The sequence below is a fragment of the Zingiber officinale genome, chromosome 2A (assembly GCF_018446385.1).
Source record: "Zingiber officinale cultivar Zhangliang chromosome 2A, Zo_v1.1, whole genome shotgun sequence".
Classification (NCBI taxonomy): domain Eukaryota; kingdom Viridiplantae; phylum Streptophyta; class Magnoliopsida; order Zingiberales; family Zingiberaceae; genus Zingiber; species Zingiber officinale.
This window is the reverse complement of record NC_055988.1, coordinates 43299129-43314584: the sequence shown is the minus strand read 5'-3', so window position 1 is coordinate 43314584 and position 15456 is coordinate 43299129. Positions and strand designations below refer to the sequence as shown.

General features: G+C 35.6%; 1 protein-coding gene across 11 annotated transcripts in view; it reads right to left on the bottom strand.

Moving 5' to 3' along the window:
- LOC122041076 (mediator of RNA polymerase II transcription subunit 25-like) overlaps positions 1-15456 on the bottom strand; it is an 84103-nt gene that overhangs the window by 53163 nt on the left and 15484 nt on the right. The window lies entirely within an intron of this gene.

Here is a 15456-nt window from a genome sequence, read left to right as displayed (position 1 = left end):
AACTCTTTTGTACCTGCACTCGACTGCCAGGTAAGGCTTCCGCAAGAGGCCACACAGTCAGGCAAAGTCGTAATGAGGTCGCCACAGCCTCACGACTAAGCATGGTAGGTGCGATACTACCACGACCTTATCGAGGCCTTACAACAAAGCGAAGGTGTCACAAGGCCTTGCGACAAAGCGAGGGTGTCGCAAGGCCATCGTGAGGTTGCAATGGCATCATGGCAACCAAGCCTAGCCATGACCTCAGTCACGATACGACGGCAAGCTATAGCCACTGATAGCGCCTTATAACTTTTTTCCCAATTTTTCACCCTTTTTCCTTTGACTCCCCTATTTTTCATTCCTTTTCTTTCTTTATGTTCCTTTGTAAGGAAAAGTATAACAATGTAGCAATATAAGGAAAAATATAATAATGCTAGGCCAAGATTGAAAAGAAAATTAAATATAATATAAATTCTAACCTTATAAAATATCCTACTATGATTGAACTAAATTATTTTGGATATAAATTTGGTTCAATTTTAAACCAAAATAAATCTAAATTAAATTCAAATTAAACCTACTTAATCATAATTGTCATGTCTACTACTAGGTGGACTCTACCTAGTCCTAAATTGACTTTTACTCACCCTACTTCTTAAAATGTTAATTTTATTTAACTTAATTATTTAAGAAATAATTTTAAATATAAAAATTTTAAATAAGATAAATTTGATATGTAAAATACTTTTTATATATTCTAACTTTTTTATGTCAATAGAGATTGAGATAAAGTGTTAGCATGTGATATGAAAACTAAAGTTCAACAAGATCGTGGCAAGCTTCTCCTTTGTGTTCCTTAGCTTTAGTTCGAATGTCAATAAACAACTAGAGTTCAACACCATAATTTATTTAAATATTTATTTAATTTAAATTTTAAAAAATAAATTATTAATTCAAAAGTAAACATCTATAGCAATTAAATATTAATAAAAATATTTTCAATTAATATATTTTATATTTAAAAAAATATTGAAACTCTATCGACATGGCACCAGAGTTATTTAAGGCGTGAAGTGCCCAAAAGTGCATAAGTGCTATGGATTTGAGGCGCTAGGGGAAAGGTGAGGCGCACTTTGGATATAAATTTATATAATTCAAACATATATAGGAAATTTATACCAACATATTTCATTAACAAAATTATAATCCATAAACTATTAAACAATAATATAAATATAAAATTCACTAACATTCAAAAATTGAAAATAGTTTATCTTCATAATCAAAATCAAAACTTCAAATTAAAGAAAAAACAAACTTCAAATATTGAAGAGTCATGCAAAGAGAAAAAAAAGTTTGCAAGGGAGGTTGATGTTCATTTTCTAAGGGAGAGGAAGAGTCAAATATAAATATGTAGTATGCATGCAACCTAATTAAAGTTTGATGTTCATTTTCTAGGGGAGAAGAAGAGTCATGCTAGAAATGTGTCACATGCATGCAACCTAATTAATTTAAAAGGTAATCAAATATGTCATATGCATGGCACGATATGGTTTTGTACATCGAAATCTCTACACGGCTTGAAATTTTAAATCTTGCTTTTAGTATAGTCTTGCTATAGGTTTTTAAAATGGTTATTTGTTAAAACATGCCTAATTGGTTGATACAATAAGGAAAATCTTGTAACACCAGTGTATAAATAAAAGTCGCCCACCAAGCCTATATTGTTTACTATCCTAAATCTTGCCCTAGGGTTATCTTTGTCAACATGAATTCATGAGTGTGGAGATGAGGCAATGCACCTACTCAAGCAGCAACAATGTCCTCATAACAAAACAATGTCCTTCCGTCATATATTCTAGTTTGTCACCATCACCATGTACCCTATCCACCATTTTTCCTTGCTCCATGCCACCTGCACCAATGACCACACTAGGAACATCTAACTTACCTACACTCTTATGCCACCACACCATTGAGAACCATGACAATTTTGGTGCTCAAGTTGAATCCATGAATAAGAGAAGGGTAGATTAAAAAACCACATGGTGGAACCATTATACTTGATCATATGAGTTATGATAACACACTTTGTACTTGGTTATGGCAACGAACCAACAAGGTGTACATTTTTTTTTTATGCCAAAGGATCGATTACCAACACGAAAACTACAATAACTTAGAGCCCCCTCCACAGTGCACAACATTAAGTAACAACAATTATTGAATATTCTAGACATAATAGTTTTCCTTTGTTGATGTGTTCCTACCCATAATTATCCTTTTGCCTCCTTAGTATATTCACACTTCTTATTTCCTTTATCACATATAATTTATGCATAAATGGGGCTTTTCCAATAAAGCAATATTAAGAATCCAGTCTGCACTACTTGATTTTTTTTACCAAAATGAATTTACTTAATACATTACCAGTGGAAAACTATAATAACTTAGATTATATTCCTATCTACCGCCTACTCCATTAAGTATCAACAATTCTATGATATCATAACAATAATAATTTTTCTTTGTTGATGCATAATTATTGTATAAATGGGTCCAAGGTTTAAAATCCTGATTGTGCCAAGGTTTCGATCTCAGACCGAAACGATACAATTTTGGTATCGAATCGTACTGTGATGATACGATTTCAATATTTTTTTTATTTATATATATATATATATATATATATATATATATATATATATATATATATATATAGTAATTATTAGATAAATATGTTTATTGTATATAATTTAAAAATAAGTTGTACATTGATTTATATAAGTTCTCCATTATTGAACTTAATATTATTAAAAAGAATAATTAAATATAGTTTTTTTAAAGAAAATTAATTTATCAATAACTCAAATTAAAATTGATACATAATATATTACCTTATTAATATCAAAAGGAATAGTGAATCAGATGAAAGCATTAGTTCTCGTAACATTCTGCTTAGGTCAACTCTACAGTTCTCCAATGCTCAAATTAAATAATCATAATTATATAAATTAATACAAAAATACTATTTTATATATAATAATTATATAAATTAACTATTTATTCATTTAATTATTCATTAATTTAAATAATATATATTTAAAATAGTGAAAAAATATATTAAAACAATAAAAATATTAAAAAAAAAATATCAGAATATAAATTTGATTTATTAGAATTTTTAAATAAAATTTAAATCAGTAAAAACAACTTCAGAATATCAATTAATAAAATTAATATTTTTATAAAAAAATAAATATATTTTTTATATATTTTATTAGGATAATTTAATTAGGCTTGATGAAAGTCTTCAAAATATCACTTAAGTTGGAAATTATTTGAATTAAATAAATTATAAATTTAATTTTGCTAAGTAACATCACCCGCAAACCCCACGACGGTTCCGGCGCCGCTGAAGGCATCCAACAGCACCGGAGGCGACTCCTCTGGGATGCCTTCGACCCACTTCTGGCGTGTGACGTGTGCTCATGACACACAGATGACGCACGCGAAATTGGAAGCATACTATGATGGTTTCACTCCCCCGTTAAAACAATAAAAACCGCTCATATCACCCAGCACGGAACGGTATTTCAATCATTGAATGGGTCTTTGCCGTAGTGAAATGATATTAAGAATCCAATTCTATTAGTTCGTGATACTGACAAGAAATGTGGAATGAAAGTCACTTACTTTTTTCATAGCAACAATTATTCTTTTACATTTATGGTGAGTCACACTTTTTATGTAATGCCCTAGTGAAATGATAATAAGAATCCAATTATATTAGTTCAAGTGGGGTTGTCAGCAAGGCCTCCTTTCCCTCTTTTGATACTGACAAGAAACATGGAATGAAATTGTCTCTTACTTTTTTCATAGCAATAATTATCCTTTTACCTTCCTAGTGCAAATAACATGTTATATAATTACCATATAAATGGGTCTTCACCCTAGGAAAATAATATTGGGAATCCAATTTTGTTAGTTCAAAGGGGGATAAATGACAAGAAATGTAGAAAGAAATTCTCTTATTTTTTTCATTATATACAATAATGAGTATACATACACTATGCATTTATTATGTATAGAAACCAAGAAAAGAATAAAGTTAAAATATTTTATTTAGGATTCTAGTATTAAGGGATTTTCATAATTAATTTTCCTTTTCCAACAAAATTAGAAACTATCCAAAAGTAATTTTCTGCTTTCCAACACTCCCTCTAAGCTGGTGAATAGATATCCATTCCAAACTTGGATATAATCGTTAAGAAGTCATGTTCATTAAATTCCTTTTTAAATACATTGCAAGTTGCTCCTTTGTAGGCATATAAAGAGTACAAATCAACTTGTTGTCTAACTTCTTTATAAAGTGTCTATGGATCTCGATGTATTTTGACCTATCATTTAGAACCAGATTATGAGCAATATTGATGGCTAACTTGTTGTTGCAATTTAGTCTCATAGGCTCCTCCCGCTTTATCTTGATATCTTCAAGGGTGACTTCAACCACAATAGGTCACTCGCACCTTGAGTCATAGCCATGAACTATACTTTTGCAATTGATCAAACTACCATATTTTGTTTCTTACTCCTCCACGTGGCGTGACTGGATTACCACCTAAAATGTGTAGCCTAAGAATGTGTAATAACTTATTATAGAACGTATATCAACTGGATATCCTGCATAGTCTACGTCAGTGTAAATTTTAAGAATTAGCCCCAACTTTTTCTCACCTTTCATGTATAAAATTTCTTTCAGGTAGTGCAGTATAGGTGGTGGAGTATCAGATTTGCAACTTGTAGATGATCTTCTTTTGGCTTGTGCATGAACTAACTTACCACACTCATGACATAGGCAATGTCTAATCGAATGTGCCAAATATATTAGTTTCTCGACCAATGTTTGGAACCTTTCCTTGTTTGGAACTTCCACATCTACTACCTTATCATCATTTATCTATCAAAGTTTGTAATTGGGATCAATGGGAATTGGAGCATGTTTACACGCTAATTTACCAATTTCCTTCAAGAAGTCACATACTTCTGTTGCAAAATAAAGATACCTCGCCAAGACCGAACTACTTCGATCCTAAGGAAGCATTTCAAGCTCCCCAAGCCTTTGATCTCAAATTCCTTTGTCAAGCAGTTTTCCAAGTCCCCGTTTTCTTTCTCATCATTCCTAATAATAATTATGTCATCTAAATACACCAAACGAGTAGTAACTCCCTATAAAATCAAGTGTTTGGTAAATAATGTATGATCACTTTGACTCTATTTAAACTTTGGTATTGAGCATCACTATTGTAAACCTACCGAACCAAGCCCTTAGAGACTGCAAGAATCCCTGTAACACCTTCAGTTTGCAAACGTTGCTCCCCCTTTGATCTCTCCTCCAATTGTGATAAAATTTCCATATATATCTCTTCCTCTAAGTGAATGTGAATGAAGGCATTCTTCACATCAAACTATCATAAATCCTATTGAAATTTACAACCAAGGACAATAGAACTCTCACTTTATTATCTTAGCCGCCTTTGCAAATATCTCTTGATAGTCCACTCCAAAGGATTGTGTGTAACCCCAAGTAACCAACCTCGCCTAGTATCTCTCTAAAGGCACACGTCTCATCTATATTTCACGGCAAATACACATTTGCATCCCCGCTACTCTTTTATTTTGTGGTAGCTCCATGATTTAACACATTCTACTTTCCTCAAGTGCCTCCATCTCTACTCTCATATCTTCACTTCTCATCGGATAAAACCCTCAAATAAGGTATTAGGAATTGTGATAACATTTAAATTTGCTAAGAAAATTCAGTTTGAGATTAAAAAAAAAAATCTAATTTGGCCAATAAATATCTTGGATGTTTACTGCACTCTCTTGTCCATTTTCTTAAGGCAAGATGAAGGAAATTAGGTTTGTGCATACCTCACGTTCAGAAGTAGAAGTTAAGTTTTGGACTTGCAAGAGATGAGGTTCTTATGGGGACAATTCGGGCTGCAGGGATGGCTCCTTTGAAGATGATCCGGAGTGAGATGAAGATGAGTAAGATTGTGAGATGGGTAGGGCAAGGAAGAATAGATCTTCTACCTTAGCTTCATCAATAAAGTCACACTCCTCTTGAAGATAAGTCTAAGAGAAAAATGATGGGCCCTCCTCAAAAGCGACACCAACAGAGATATATAATTTTTGTATAGATGAGTGACTTATAGCCTTTTGTGTTAGTGAATAGCCAACAAACACACACTTGATTGCTCATGGATCTAATTTACCTCTATTGAAGTTAGACACATGAACAAAAGTAAGACAAACAATGACTCAAGGAGAAAGGTTATTTGAGGTTTGAATATTATAATAAAACTGAAAGAGGAGTTGCATAAGAGTTTGATTGCCTAAGACTTTAGAACATAGTCAATTTATATGTGGATTAGGACTACTTCCCCAATATGATTTCAGAATTCGACTTTGGAAGAGCAAAGAACGAATGTAGAAAGTGACCATTTTTTCTCTTAGCAACCACTTTATGTTGAGGAGTATTTATCCCTTCTTGTAGAAAATATAGTGAAAGAAATTGGTTAAAATAATCTTAACATTGTGAGAATAGAATTTTTTCCTTTGACACCAAATTGGTTATGTATTATAGTGGTCGCATATGATTTATATCTAAGAAGAAAAATCCATGAGACTACAATCATCCATAAAAGAAACAAACCACCGAACTCTTGTAACATTAGGAATTCTAGAGGGGACTCATATATCTATTGGGTCACTTCGGGAGCTAGAGGGAGGTGAATAGCTCGTCACGCTCGTTCGCTTGCTTCGTAGATAATGATGTTGCTGCAGAAAAACCTCACAGCAAGCTTTCAACGCTAACACCAGGATTTATTTAGTATCCACCTCAAGAAGAGGTGACTAATCCACTATGAAAAACACTCCTCGTAACTACCGGAGGAGGAGAAACTTCGTACAAAACTCACACAAGCATACAACTCGAAACAAGAAGTAAAAGTAAACAATACAATGAATAACATCTCTTGTTCAATCTTGTGTAGCTTGTAAATGCCTCTTGACTCTTGAAAGTACAGCAACACTTGTACCCAAGATGCTCCAAAAACTAGCGGAAGACTCGTGAGCTCGGTGGAGAAGAATCGGGAGAGATCTTCGTGTAAGCGCTACCTCATTTGAACTCGCTGTCGCCCTTATATTCCGCGATTTAGGGCTCCCAATCGACTGGGTCTCCTCCCAATTGATTGCCACGTCAAATCCCAACAATCCTAGCCATCCAAAACCTACATCCTGCGCAACAGTCATATCCCAATCGATTGATCAATCGATTAAAGAGGCTTGAATCGATTGATCGATCGATTCAGAGCGCCTCTGTGCTCTCGTTGAAAAAAGCCTAAATCGATTCAGCTTTTCTCACATCCTTGCGAGAAATTCAGCCCAATTTTTCTGTGCTCGCGAGAAGGTCTCTCCAATCGACCGGCTGATTGATTGGGCTGCCTTCACTCGCAGCACACTCACAATCGATCAGCTGATCGATTGGGCTCTGGTTGAATCTGATCAAATTGATCAACCCTAACTTGCCTAACTCAAGTCTAGGATTCTCAAACCCAACATCCAGTCAACCTTGACCTGTTGAGTCTTCTCATTGCCTAACATCCTGTCAACCTTGACCTGCTGGAACTTCTTCATCAAGTGTCTGATCAATCCCTTGACCAACTTGGACTTTTCTCCTTGTGCCCACTATCCGGTCAATCCTTTGACCTACTTGAACTTTCAATCACCAGATGTCCGGTCATCCTTGACCCACCTGGATTTCCATTGTCTGACTTCACTCACTAAAACTTTTCATTCTGCCTAACTTCACTCACTAGGACTTTCACCTGGTTTCACTCACCAAGACTTTCATCTGCCTAGCTAAACTCACTAGGTCTTTCATGGCTTTACTCACCAAGACTTTCATCTGTCTAGCTAAACTCACTAAGTCTTTCACCTGGCTTCACTCACAGGATTTTTCATTCTGCCTAGCTTCACTCACCAAAACTTTCACTGGCTTCACTCACCAAGACTTTCATCTGCCTAGCTTCACTCACTAGAGCTTTCACCTGCCTTCACTCACCAAGATTTTTCATTCTGACTAGCTTTACTCACTAGGTCTTTCACCACCTGACTTCACTCATCAGGATTTTCATCTGCCTAGCTTCGCTCACTAGGTCTTTCACCTAGCTTCACTCACCAGGACTTTCACACCAAGTGCCGGTCAATACCGACCCACCGATTTTCATCTTCTAACCTTCCCGTTGGGCTTATCAATCAAGTATCCGGTCAACCTTGACCTACTTACCAATCTCCACAAACGGACAATTGTCGCTGCAATCTCCATATATTGTCAAACATCAAATCCCAAATATCAAGACTTAAGCTTGAGTCAACTCAAACTTAGTCAACCTGATCAACCTTGGTTCCCAAGGGATATTACACCAACAATATCAATGTGAATCAAATAAAAAGGCAAAGAAAAATACTAACACTCTTGATGGGCCTTAACACTCTTAATCAAGAAAGAGAGCATTCTTTTTAAAATAATACATGATGATTAAAATGAAAACGTTGACACCAAATGAGATAATTATATGAAATAGAAAAATTAGACTTTGAGAAAGCATGCTTGACAATAGGTGAGTGTGTGCCTAAGATAATAAGATAGTAGAGACCACCCTTTTCCTTAACAAGTCAAATCCTCTTCCCCGAAATCTAATCCGAAAATACAATCAGTGAGAGCAATAAAAAGACATTATAGTTAATATCAAGGGTTAGTTTGTAAATAGACAAAAGATTAGTGGATAATTTTGAAACATCAACTTCATCATTGCTATCCAAATGATGAGAATGTAGAGATCCGACCTAACATTTCCGTGTCTATTATCTTGTATGGCTCAATCCTTCTATCCTTGATATCTAAATTGATTAATGAGACATAGAACGTATCATCCTTTTATCAATCTTTGTGTTTCTTAATCTCTAAATAGACACACTCAATCATATAAGCTCAATATCTCATATTGACTCATTTGAGCATGACCATGATTTCTTGTGTCCTACTAATCAAGGGGCTCACATATATCACTTCCGTTATATGGAAGGGATAGATCTCATCTACATCACTCGCCTCCCTCCGCATAACTTATTGCATACCAGTGATCGACTTTATAGTCTACCTTGTTACAGGTGACGTTTGCCGATACAAGTACACAACTCCTTATATAGGGAACCGTAGTGACTTCAGGTCCAAGGACTATTCATACCAATAATCACATGAGAATGTTTATAACACTCATATAACGATCCATGAAATATTCTCATGGCGAGTCATTTAGTATATATTCTCTAATCTATACTCATGTGTCAACCTGATATCTCATATCCATGACTTGTGAGATCAAATCATCCGTTGACCTACATGCTAGTCTCAACGCATTAATATTGTCCTTGCATATTAATACTTGACTAGGAATAGTTAAGAGTAGTGTTCTATGTATATCTACAATATCTCACTATCAATTCAACCAATTGATATGTTATAGATTAGAACCTCCTACTGTAGGATATTATTATACTTATTCATTCGGCACTGAATTGAAATAAATATAATAATCAACTTTGTCTTTTATTAACAATGAAATATGATACAAAAGAAGCTCTTTACAATCATCTCATAATTAGTACTAAGGTTAATACTAACAATCTCCCACTAGCACTAGTGTCAATCACTGAAATATCTAATACCCAGTGACCTAGTATGACCATCGTGCTTCCTCTGTGCCAAAGCCTTGGTACTCTGCATATCCTCACATCTCCTCTATCGATAATCTCTCGAATGAGATAGAATCGCCGTAGTATATGTTTGGATATCTGATGAGAGCGCGGTTCCTTAACCTGTGCAACAGCTCCATTGTTATCACAATAGAGGACTATTGGGTTCGATATACTAGGAACAATGCCAAGCTCAACAATAAACTTCCTAATCCAAACTGCCTCCTTTATTGCAGCTGAAGCAGCAATATACTCGGCCTCTGTTGTAGAATCAACGACTGTATCCTACTTTGAACTCTTCCAGCTCACAGCACCACCATTTGAACAAAATACATACCCTAACTGCGATCTGTAATCATCCTTATTTGTTTGGAAGCTAACATCGGTGTAACCCATTACAGCAAGCTCTTCATCGCCTCCAAAGATCAAGAAATAATTTTAAGTTCTTCTCAAGTACTTAAGAATATTCTTGACTGTTGTCCAGTGACCTTCACCTGGATCTGACTGGTATCTGTTCGTCATGCTTAATGCATACGAGACATCTGGGCGAGTACAAAGTATGGCGTACATGATAGACCCAATAGCATATGCATAAGGAATCTGATTCATACGGTCTCTTTCTTCCTTAGAAGAAAGACATTGAGTCTTCGAAAGACTCACACCATGTAACATCGGCAGAAATCCCTTTTTGAAATTATGCATGGCAAAACGTTTAATCAAATTATCAATATATGTACTCTGACTTAGACCAAGTAATTTCTTAGATTTATCTCTATAAATCTTGATGCCTAAAATGTAGGCTGCTTTATCTAAATCCTTCATTGAGAAACAATTCCCAAGCCAAGTCTTCACTGATTGAAGAGTATGGATATCATTTCGAATGAGAAGTATATCATCTACATACAATATGAGAAAGATGACTGTGCTCCCACTAATCTTTTTATAGACACAAGGTTCATCTTCATTCTTGATGAAACCAAACGCTTTGATTGCATCATCGAATCGAAGATTTCAGCTTCTAGAAACTTGCTTCAATCCATAAATGGATCGTTGCAACTTACACACCTTTCCAGATGCTTAGAATCTATAAAACCATCAGAGTTGTGTCACGTACACAAACTCGAGTAGATTTCCGTTAAGAAATGCAGTTTTGACATCCATATGTCAAATCTCGTAATCATAGTAAGCTGCAATAGCAAGCATGATCCGAATAGACTTGAGCATCGTAACTGGTGAAAAGATTTAATCATAGTCTATACCATGAATCTGTTTGAATCTTTTAGCTACCAATCGTCCTTTATAGGTATGCAGATGACCATCCATGTCAATCTTCCTTTTAAAGACTCACTTACAACCAATGGATTTGATCCCTTCAGATGGATCAACCAAAGTTCATACTTGGTTAGTGTACATGGATTTCATGGTTTCTAGTCATTTCTCAGAATCTGAGCCCTGTACAGCTTCTTAATAAGATGTAGGCTCATTAAGACCAACAAGCACTACATCACCGTGGTCAGATAAGAGAAAAGAATATCTCTCAAGTTGACGACGGGTCCTATCAGATCTACGTAAAGCTTGTGCTATTTGAATAGGTTATTGCTCCATAATTTCTTGTGGTGTAACAAAATTATGATCCATAATATCTTGTGGTACCTGTTCCGTTTCCATTAAGCCTTCGGTGCTAGTTTGTGTATCTTGAATTTCTTCAAGATTGACTTGACTCCCACTAGTTTTTCTAGAAATAATTTCCTTTTCTAGAAAGAAATAATTTCCTTTTCTAGAAAGACACTAGTTCTGGCAATAAACACTTTGCCTTGTGTGGGATTATAGAAGTAATATCTATTTGTTTCCTTAGGATATCCTATAAAGTAGCACTTCTCTGATTTAGGTCCTAGTTTATCTGAGACTTGTCGTCGAACGTAAGCCTCATATTCCCAAATCTTCATGAAAGATATCTTGGGACTCTTCCCAGTCCATATTATATATGGTGTCTTTATGACAGCCTTAGTTGGAACTAGGGGTGAGCATTCGGTTAATTCGGTCCATAAATTAACCGAATTAACCGAAAACCGATTTAGTGTTGGCTAACCGAATCAAATCAAAATTTTACTAAAACTGAATTAACTGAATTAGTTATTTCAGTTAACACCGAATTCACTAAATTTGTTTAAAATAATAATAAAAAGAATTTATACAAAATTAATATCAAATTAACCGAATTAACCGAATGCTCACCCCTAGTTGGAACGTGGTTAAGTGTGAAAGTGGTCGTCTCTAGAGCATGTCCCCAGAAGAAAGTAGGAAGTTCTGTTTGACTCATCATCGATCGTATCATATCCAATAAAGTACGATTTCTCCTTTCTAATACATCATTCCATTGTAGTGTGTCAGGTGGAGTAAGTTGAGATATAATCCCACATTCAACGAGATAGTCATGAAATTCTTGGCTAAGGTATTCCCCACCTCGATATGATCGAAGCATCTTAATACGCTTACCAAGTTAATTTTGTACTTCATTCTTGAATTCTTTGAACTTTTTAAAAGATTCTGATTTGTGTCTCATCAGATACACGTAGTCATATCTACTAATATCATCAGTGAAAGTAATAAAGTAATGATAGTCTCCTCTAGCTGTTATTCTGAAAGGGTGCATACATCAGTATGTATGAGTCCTAACAAGTCATTAGCTCTTTCGCTATATCCACTAAATGGTGTTTTTGTCATCTTGCCTTGAAAACAAGATTCGCATACCTCATATGATTCAAAATTAAATGAGTCCAAAAGTCCATCCTTATAGAGTTGGGATATGCGACTCTCATTTATGTGTCCTAAGCGACAATGCCAGAGATATGTTTGGTTCAAATCATTAGACTTGAACTGTTTGGTATTTATGTTATAGATTGGGTGATCAAAGTCTAGAACATAGAGTTCATTCACGAGATGGGCACTACAATAGAATATTTCATTGAAATAAACGGAACAACATTTGTCCTTTATTACAAATGAGAATCCTTTCTTGTTCAAATAAGAAGCAGAAATGATGTTCTTAGTTAAGACAGACGCATAACAACACTCTTGAAGTTCTAAAACAAGCAAAGTGGGTAAAGATAAGGAATATATTCCTACAGCATAGCAGAACTCTTGCACCATTGCTACTCGTAGGTACTTCGCCTTTTGTCGAAGATCTACTATTTCTCAGCCCCTGCACATTAATGCAAATGTGAGATGCACAGGTATCTAATACCCATGAAGAAGAAATAGATAGATTAACTTCTAAAACATTTATACCTAAGGCGAAGTCTCGCTTCTCTTCCTTTCAGTTCCTCTAGGTACAACTTGCAGTTCCCCTTCCAGCCCACCTTTGAGTTTCAATGCATGAATCTTGCCCTTGCCTTTGGCTTGGGTCTTCCCCTTACCTTTAGGCTTCCACTTGCCTTTGCCCTTTGGCACCATCAAAATAGTACTAGGCTTTGCCTTCTTAAGGTTGAGTTCAGTAATTCTCAACACGCTCAACCTCTTGTCAATTTCATTCATGTTATAATTCATGACAAATTGACCGTAGCTTTCGGCAATGATTGCAAAATAAGGTCAGTGGTCGATTCTTGATCTAGTGGAAATCCCAATCGTTATAGGTTCTCCACATACGATCATTTTGAGCACGTAAGGCCCTACGGGACTTCCTTCTTGCATTCTGCATTGAAATAGAGCCTTGAAGATCTCAAATCTCTCATGTCTTGCTTGTCCTTAATATAGTTGTCTAAGATGTTCAACCATATCATAAACATTCATGTTCTCATGTTGCTTCTGAAGCTCAGAGTTCACGGTAGCGAGCATAAGGCATGATACATCTAATGGATCATCTTGATGCTTCTTATAAGCATCCTTATCAGCTCTAGTGGCAGTCGTGGGGGGTACTTCAGGAATGGGTTGCTCTAGGACGTACAGTTTTCTTTCTTGCTTGAGAACTATTCTCAATTTCTGTATCAATCCATGAAGTTAGCTCCATTGAGCTTGTCCTTATCAAGAATAGATCGTAAAGAGAGAGTATTCGACGTATTTAACGACATGGTGATCTACAACAATAAAATGCAAAAATAAATATCATATTTAGGTCATTTAATTAGGTCTTTAATTAAATGATTCTTCCACTGAATTTGTAAAGTTTTGGTAGAGCAAGTGATGTAGTGTTACCCACACTACTAGCTCCAAGTCCAATCGCGTTGACATTTATGTGAGACAAGATCCATATTATACCTCATCTTGAGTTAGATTTTGCTAATCGCCCAAGACTTAGTATAACATAGGTAGGCAACGTTTACCAATTACATCATATGTAACTCTTGTATCATTGGGTGAACAAGACTATTTGTTCATTTGTCATCTTATGAAATCCAAATTATAACTAATCTTGAGTTAACTTTGACTAATCGCCCAAGACTAGTATAATTTGAATTTCATCATATGGGATATGCCTCTAAATTCTCAACTTAGTTAAGTCACACCCAAAGTTTAATAGTCGAACATCACAATTGTCCTGTCGCACTCTAGCAAGATAAATCGAGTCACTTTGCTTTGGCAAAACGTGACTACAATTGATCGAGCTAGAAGTGAGTACCAAAATTTAGTAGCGTATATAAAAGAGACCTAATCATGATTAAACTACACATGCATCGATAGCATATCATGGCATACATCTCATATATGCATAAATAAACGTGACATGGTTATGACCCATTTTTTATGATCCTCTCGAGCCAATGAGAGGATCGTAAGGTCAACCTAAGTCAAAGCATCTTCTTCCTCCTCCCTTTGTCACCGTCATCCAATAGACTTGTTCTTCTCTAATTTGTACATTACAAAATCTAAAGAAACCTCGAGTTACATTCGAGGGAAATCTAAATTTACAACAAGAAAGAAAAGGGAGAGGCACGACACGCAGACAACACACATCCAATCACATCAGGGTTAAGGGTCATGACCATGCATCAAGGAGGCAGCGCCCCTTGCGAGGTGAGGGGGCAGCGCCCCAGAAGTTGCATACTCATTGTATGAGTTGCTGCCATGCTCGAGACCCCACTACCCACAAAACTTTAGTCAAGACCGTTGGCCTAAATCTTACTCATAATCATGTAAATCATAATAAAATCTCATGCATTTCTATATCGCATATCAAAATCTACTACAACTTAGTATATGCCTTTGCAAGTGGCTTTGATACCACTGTAAGGAATAATAGCGTTAACATGCCGAAAAGCGCAGCGAAGAAATAAATTCCTATCCAAAAGATCCGTGCAAAGGAAACCATATACTAAGTTTTGTTAAAAGATATATACCTTTACTGTGTGCCCTTCGCAATCCCGACAGCAACGTTTCTTTAGGATGTATATCTCAACACGATCAACACGTCTGTGCCTCTACGGTATCCACACGAACACGTTCTCCGTCTATCTCACGAACTCACGAAATGGAGAAAGAAACAACCAAAAGTTATACTAGCAACCTCTTGTGGATGTTTCGACCAAGAGTGGAAGAAGGAAGAAGAGCAAAAACCAAGAAGATCTCATCACCCAAAAGGTCACTTCATCTATATAAGGTGACTTCACAAAAGAGTTACTTTACTAAATAGGTTACTTCACCAAAAGGTTATTTTAC